This window comes from Mesoplodon bidens (assembly GCF_964165515.1).
Source record: "Mesoplodon bidens genome assembly, chromosome: 8".
NCBI lineage: Eukaryota > Metazoa > Chordata > Mammalia > Artiodactyla > Ziphiidae > Mesoplodon > Mesoplodon bidens.
In genome coordinates, this window is record NC_138165.1 from 27,582,412 (window position 1) to 27,590,676 (window position 8,265).

The following is an 8,265-nucleotide window of genomic DNA, read 5'->3' on the forward strand; positions in this document are numbered from 1 at the left end:
AAATGTTCTAGGTATTAAGTCTAGTACTATACCCCAAACGATATTGTTTATTAGAATGACTGTCAGTGACTATGCACTTTTGAACTCACCTAAATATAGCATTTTCCATCATCAGAATTTTAGATTAACATCAGAAGATACAAAGTCTTATTTCATTAATCTGTATGCAATTTTAGTATTCATTGACACGGATTACCTGCACTTCCTTGCCTAACATACATTTCTTCTAGCAGGTATCAATAGCTGTTAAAATACATCTTGTTTTATTCCTATGTCATTAAAAGCGCAATTAACAATGCTGCTCTTTGAAGATAGAGCACCAAATGAGTTCAATGATCAAACTCATGAGATAGCCACAGAAGCTGCTGTGTCTCAATGTTTTAGTCCTTGTTAGCAGTCACGTCCCTGTGATGACTCAAAAGCATTCTTAGACACTTCTGTGTAGTCTACTAAGTTTAAAACGGGTAACAGGGGGACTTCCCTGGTAGCACAGTGGTTAAGAATCTGCCTGCCAATGCAGGGGACACAGGTTCGAGCCCTGGTGGGGGAAGATCCCACATGCCGCGGAGCAACTAAGCCCGTGTGCCACAACTACTGAGCCTGTGCTCTAGAGCCCGCAAGCCACAACTACTGAAGTCCATGCGCCTAGAGCCCATGCTCCGCAACAAGAGAAGCCACTGCAATGAAAAGCCCATGCACCGCAGCAAAGAGTAGCCCCTGCTCACTGCAACTAGAGAAAGCCCGCACACAGCAACAAAGACCCAACGCAGCCAAAAATAAATAAATTAAAATAAATAAATAAATAAATAAATGGGTAACAGATATTTATCATAATACATTATCAAAATTCTAAGATAGATTCTGAGATAGAAAAAGTTAATAATTGCTCAGAAAGTCATACAAGTTTATATCACAGACACTATTTTGTTGTCACCTATTAGAGTCAATATTTATAAAATAACAGGTATTAATCTCACTGATCATAGAATGTGTATTCACTCACTGTAGGAGCATGTGAAAACCACAACCACCTCAACTTTGGGGAAGTAAAAATATTTAAGATAACCCACCAGTGGGCCTGAACTGATATGTTGGCAGTACCTTGTTTCCCCCGCACTTCCTTTTACGAGTGGATGAAATCTTATTCCTCTAGCTCTAAGTGAGGCCAGTGGCTGGGGCCTGTTTCTCTCACCAACTCTTACTGGGAATGGACTCCCAGCAACATCCCTCCTAGCCCTCATGCTCACCCCTCCCAGGGCAGTCCCCAGCCTCGAGTTTGTGAATAAATTTAGAATCAAACTGCCATTTGTTTTCCAGGTAATAGATGGAGGAATAAAAAAGTAAGTAGTGTTAACATTAAATCCATTCATCCCAAGATTATAGATTTAACCGTCAACTTAAATGATGAAAAACTCTTGGAAAAAAAATAGGAGTAGGACTTCCCTGGTGGTCCAATGGTTAAGAATCTGCCTTCCAATGCAGGAGAGCTGGGTTCGATCCCTGCTCAGGGAACTAAGATCCCACATGTCTCAGGGCAACTAAGCCTGAGCCCACAAGACACAACTAGAGAGCCCACATGCTGCAACGAAGATCCGGCATGCCTCAACTAGGATCTGACGCAGCCAAATAAATAAATATTAAAAAAACAAACAAACAAACAAACAAAAAATAGGAGTAAATTTTCATGACCTTAGATTAGGCAATTGTTTCTTATGACTTCAAGAGCAAAAGCAACAAAAGAAAAAACAGATAAATTGGACTTCATCAAAATTGCTTATGACATCAAGAGCAAAAGCAACAAAAGAAAAAACAGATAAATTGGACTTCATCAAAATTAAAAACTTTCATGCTTCAAAGGACACCATCAAGAGAAAAAAACACCTACAGAATGAGAGAAAATATTTGCAAGTCACACAACTGATAAGGGTCTTATATCCAGAATATATAAAGAACTCTTACAACTCAACTATAAAAAGACAATCCCATTAAAATGGGTAAAGGATTTGAGTAGATATGTCTCCAAAGAAGATATAAATGGCCAATAAGCACATGAAAATATGCTCAACATCATTAGTCATTAGGGAAATAAAAATCAAAGCCACAATGAAACACCACTTTACACTCACTAGTTTTGCTATAATAAAAAATGGAAAATAACAATTGTTGATAAGGAGGTGGAGGAATTGGACCTCTTGCATACTGCTGTTGAGAATGTAAAATGGTTCAGCTGCTGTGGAGAATAGTTTGGCAGTTCCTCAAAAAGTTAAACATAGAGCTACCATATGACCCAGTAATTCTACTCCTAGGTATGTATCAGGAGAATTGAAAACATGTAGCTGTACAAAAACGTGTACATAAATGTGTACAGCAGCATTATTGAAAATAGCTAAAAATTGTAATCAACTCATCCATCAACAGATGAAATGATAAACAAATATATTACATTTATACAGTGAAATGTTATTTTGGCCAAAAACAGGGATGGAGTACTGATACCTGATACAACATGGATGAAATTTTGAAAACATTACGCTGAGTGAAAGAAGTCATATACAAAAGGCCACATTTTGCATGATTTCATTTATATAAAATGTCCAGAAGAGGCAAATCCATAGAGACAGAAAGTGGAGTAGCAGTTGCCAGGGACTGGGGGAAAGGAAGAATGGGAATCACTGCAAATGTGTACAGGGTTTCTCTTTGGGGTGATGAAAAGTTCTAGAACTACATAGTGATGATAGTTGCACAACTTTGTAAATATACTAAAAATCACTGAATTGTACACTTTCAAAGAGTGAATTTTATGGTATGTGAATTATAGCACAATAAAGCTGTTATTAAAGATCAATATCTTACTGTACAGCAGAGGGAACTATATTCAGTATTTATAATAACCTATAATGGAAAAGAATCTGAAAAATAATATATATATGTGTAACTGAACCACTTTGCTATACACCTGAAACGAACACAACAATATTAATCAACTATACTTCAATTTAAAAAGAAATCAGTATCTCCCAACTATTAAAATCAAACTATCGAGGCTTAATCTTTTAGAAAGAATAAACAAGTTCTATTATCTGACATTATTGAGGAAGGCTGGTCAGTTAACTTAAAAAGTTAATTAAAAAGGAAATCATTGTATAAAGATATACACAACTTATAAACATTTGATTCCAATTTAAAATATAAAAGGGTACATTCATTTAACTATCTTTGATATAAGGCCAAGAAGTTTTCTTTAGGTTTGATTTTGCTGATTGGTGTTCTCTGCCATCTTTCTGGCATAAACCACACTCACTGGATATCATTTCCAGAACTGGTATTTTTAAAGCAGACCAGAACCCAGAGATACAAGTGAAGAAATCTGAGTCCAGAATCCTTCCATTTTTTTCAATTCCCCCTTTTATCAGACACCTTGTACAAAATCTAATTCTGTTGGCCTCACCCCTCTCTTGTTCCAGCCACTGAGACCAACACCATTCTGTGTGGACTCTGCAAACTTCATGCTGGCACAACCTGCCTAACGACCTCACTCATCACTTTTCTCTGAGTTCCCCTTGGTTTCTGTCCATTGATGTCAAGGTGAACTCAGCCTTGTGCAGTCTGGAAATTCAGGGGAATGATGTTCTGGTGGTGAGCTTTGAAGAGTGGCAGATGATAAGAACTGGGGGATAGATTATTCTCCATTTTTCCCCATCTTGTCCCTTACATACTGCCCAGGGGCAGTTCATGTGCCTTCTCAGAGGTTGATTCATGAGATTAAGCATTTAGTTGCACTTAGCCAGCTTGATACTGGATTTCCTTCTGTAGCTGCTTCATTCCTCCTGCTCACCATTCCTGCAGGGATTTCACTCCTTATCAAAGTAGCACAGACGCTTTGCTTCAGGCTCTGTTTCTGAGGGAACCCAAGGTTAAGACATCTCTCAATCCTTCACAGCTACTTTGTCCACTCCTTATTTGACAGAAATTTTTAGTGACCTGATTATAGCAAGTCTTTCTAAAGCATTTAACTTTTTAATAGTAAAAGCAAACTTTTCTTTTTAATACTCACATTTCATGGATTAATGTAATAAATTATATAATGACAGTAAAATACATAACTGGCAAAAGAGGTTCTTTAGAAACACAGTTGGCGCTTCGTATGCTGGAAAGCAGTCATGAGTTTGCAGATTAATTTTTTTTGGTCTTTGTCCATAGCAATTTACATTTAAAAAGATAGAAATATAATTGATTTACAATATTGTGTTAGTTTCAAGTGTACAGCAACATGAGTCAGTTATATATATGTATCTTTTTCAGATTATTTTCCATTATAGGTTATTACAAGACATTTTTTTAATTTTATTTTTTTGGCTGTGTTGGGTCTTTGTTGCTGCATGCAGGCTTTCTCTAGTTGCAGTGAGCGGGGGCTACTCCTCGTTGTGGTGCGCGGGTTTCTCGTTGCAGTGGCTTCTCTTGTTGCGGAGAACAGCTCTAGGCATACGGGCTTCAGTAGTTGTGGCACGCGGGCCCTAGAGTGCAGGCTCAGTAGTTGTGGCGCATGGGCCCAGTTGCTCCATGGCATGTGGCCAGGGATCGAACCCATGTCCCCTGCACTGGCAGGCGGATTCCTAACCACTGCACCACCAAGGAAATCCTATTACAAGATTTTGAATATAGTTCCCTGTGTTATACAATAAATCCTTGCTGTTTACTTTATTTACAGTAGTTTGTATCTGTTAATCACATACTCCTAATTCCTCCCTCCATTTCCCCTTTGATAACCATAAGTTTGTGAGTCTGTCTGGTTTTTTGTTTGTTTGTTTGTTTTTTTTGCAGTACGTGGGCCTCTCACTGTTGTGGCCTCTCCCGTTGCGGAGCACAGACTCCAGACGCGCAGGCCCAGCAGCCATGGCTCACGGGCCCAGCTGCTCCGCGGCATGTGGGATCTTCCCGGACCGGGGCATGAACCCGTGTCCCCTGCATCGGCAGGCGAACTCTCAACCACTGCGCCACTAGGGAAGCCCAGTCTGTCTGTGTTGTACATAGATTCATTTGTATTATTTTTTAGATTCCACATATTAGTGATATCACACAATACTTGCCTGTCGGACTTACTTCACTTAGTATGATATGCTCTAGGTCCATCCATGCTGCTACAAAAGGCAGTATTTCATTCTTTTTTTATAGCTAAGTAATATTCCATTGTATATATACTACATTTTCTTAAACCAGTTGTCTGTTGATGGGCACTTAGGTTGCTTCCTTGTCTCGGTTATTGTGAATAGTGCTGCTATGAACACTGGGATGCATGTATCTTCTTGAATTAAGATTAAATTAATTTAGTCTTTTCTGGATATATGCCCAGGAGTGGGATTGCTGGATCATATGGTAGTTCTATTTTTAGTTTTTAAGGAACCTCCATACTGTTTTCCATAGTGGCTGCACCAATTTATATTCTCACCAACAGTGTAGGAGTGTTCACTTTTCTTCACACCCTCTCCAGCATTTATTACTTGTAGACTTTTTGATGATAGCCATTCTGACTGGTGTGAGGCGATACCTCATTGTGGTTTTGATTTGCATTTCTCTAAAATTAGCAGTGCTGAGCATCTTTTCATGTGCCTATTGGCCATCTGGATGTCTTCTTCAGAGAAATGTCTATTTAGGTCTTTTGGCCGTTTTTGTTTTTGTTTTTTTTAATTAAGTTGTATGAGCTGTTTATGTATTTTGAAAATTAACACCTTGTCAGTTGTATTGTTTGCAAATATTTTCTCCATTCTATAGGTTGTCTTTTCATTTTGTTGATAGTTTCCTTTGCTGTGCAAAAACTTTTAAGTTTCATTAGGTCCCATTTGTTTATTTTTGCTTTAATTTCTATTGCCTTGGGAGACTGATCTAAGAAAATATTGCTACAATTTATGTCCCAGAATGTTTTGCCTATGTTCTTTACTGGGAATTTTATGGTGTCATGTCTTGTATTTAGGTCTTAAAACCATTTTATTTTTGTATATGGTGTGAGGGAGTTTTCTAATTTCACTGATTTATGTGTAGCTGTCCAGCTTTCCCAACACCACTTGCTGAAGAGACTGTTTTCTCTCCATTGTATATTCTTTCTTCCTTTGCTGTAGGTTAATTGGCCATAGGTGTGTGTTTATTTCTGGGCTCTTATTCTGTTCCATTGATCCATGTGTCTGTTTATGTGCCAATACCATGCTGTTTTGATTACTGTAGCTTTGTAGTATAGTCTGAAGTCTGGGAGAGCTATGCCGCCAGCTTTGTTCTTTTTGCTCAGGATTGCTTTGGCAATTCTGGGTCTTCCTCGTTTCCACATAAATGTTACGATTATTGGTTCTATGTGAAACATGTTCTGGGTATTTTGATAGGGATCACATTAAATCTGTAGAGTGCTTTGGGTAGTATGGCCATTTTAACAATATTAATTCTCCCACTCAAAGAGCATGGGATATCTTTCCATTTCTTTGAATCATCTTAAATTTCTTTTATCAATGTTTTATAGTTTTCAGTGTATAGGTCTTTCACCTCCTTGGTTAAGTTTATTCCTAAGTATCTTTTTGATGCAATTTTAAACAGGATTTTTTTTAAAACTTTCTCTTTCTGATGTTTCATTGTTAGTACAAAGAAATGCAACAGATTTCTGTATATTAATCATGTGTCCTGCTACCTTCCTGAATTCATTTATTAGTTCTACTAGTTTTTATGTGGAGTTTTTAGGGTTCTCTATATAGAGTTTCACATCATGCAGATTCATTTTGTTTGGCGATTTTGGAAAAACAGTTTGGAAGCTTCTTAAAAAGTTAAGCATACACCTAAACCTATGACTCAGTCATTCTCTCCTTGGTATTTACCAAACAGAAATAACGTATACGTCTGTCCATAAAAATTTGTATGCAACTGTTCATAGTAGCCAAAAAAGGGAAATAACCCCAATGTACATTAACAGGTAAATGTATTAACAAGTTGTGATTATATACATATAGTACAGTGCTACTCAGCAATAAAAAGAAATGAACTATTGATACATGCAATGCAGATGGATCTCAAAGTAACAACACTGAGTGAAAGAAGCCAGAAAAAAGGTAGTTACTATGTGACTTCATGTATATAAAATTCTAGAAAATTCAAACTAATCTAAAGTGACAGTAACAGATTAGGGGTTGACTTGGGAAGGGGGAAGGGAACAGAGAGGCAGGAGGGAGGGATTACAAAGGAGCAAGAGGAAACTTCTTGGGGTAATGGATGTATTCACTATCTTGATTGTGGCAATGGTTTCATGGATGCATACACGTCAAAACGATCAAACTATATTATTTAAATATGCATAGTTTATTGTAGTACATTATACCTCAATAAATTTGTTAAGAAAACTAAAAATTTACACATGGCAAACAAACACATAATGTGCTTACTATCATTAGTTAATAAGGAAATATAAATTAAAACCACACAGAGATCTAATCTAGTTAATGGGGAAAGGATAAAGGTTGTTTAATATGCTTTCCTATTAGCATCAAAAATTCACCTGATTTAGAAATAACATGAACTCATAATCATTATAGGAAAAGGTCATATTCTGTTTTATTACACTGTTTTGGTGCCATCCTGTCCAGCTCCAGCAGTCATGTGGAAACAGTCTGACATGTCCCTTTAGCAACCCAGGTTTTTCCTCAGATGTTGGTCTCCATTAAAGGCAAAAGAAACTGATGAGCAATGTATTCCATGTTTGAGAAAGAATAACTCAACCTGAGTTTTAGGTTACTTTAACTATTATCACAAAGAAAGAATGTTTTCAGCAGTTCCTTGTGGGGGGTGGTGTCAAAAAAGATGAAGGGATAGATCTGACAAGAGGGCTACTCTAGGCACAAGTATTATAGAAACAATCTAAGTATCAACTGGAAATGATTACACACCCACCAAAAATACTAAGATAAAAAAGACAAACACAAATGTTGGAGAAAATGTGGAGTAACGGTAAGTCCCCATTGTTGAAGACATGTAAAATGGTACAATCCTTTGGAAGAAAGGTCTGGCAGTTTTTTATGAAACTAAACATACACTTACCCTAGGACCCAATGATTCCATCCTTAGATGTTTACTCAAGAGGAATAAAGACTTGTGTTCACAAAAAAATTTGTATAAAAATGTTCATAGCAGCTTTATTTATAACAGCAAAAAAAAAAAAAAAAAAAAAACAAGAAAAGTGGAAACAGCCCAGGTGTCCATCAACAGGAAAATGGAAAAAAACAAACTGACATATTCATA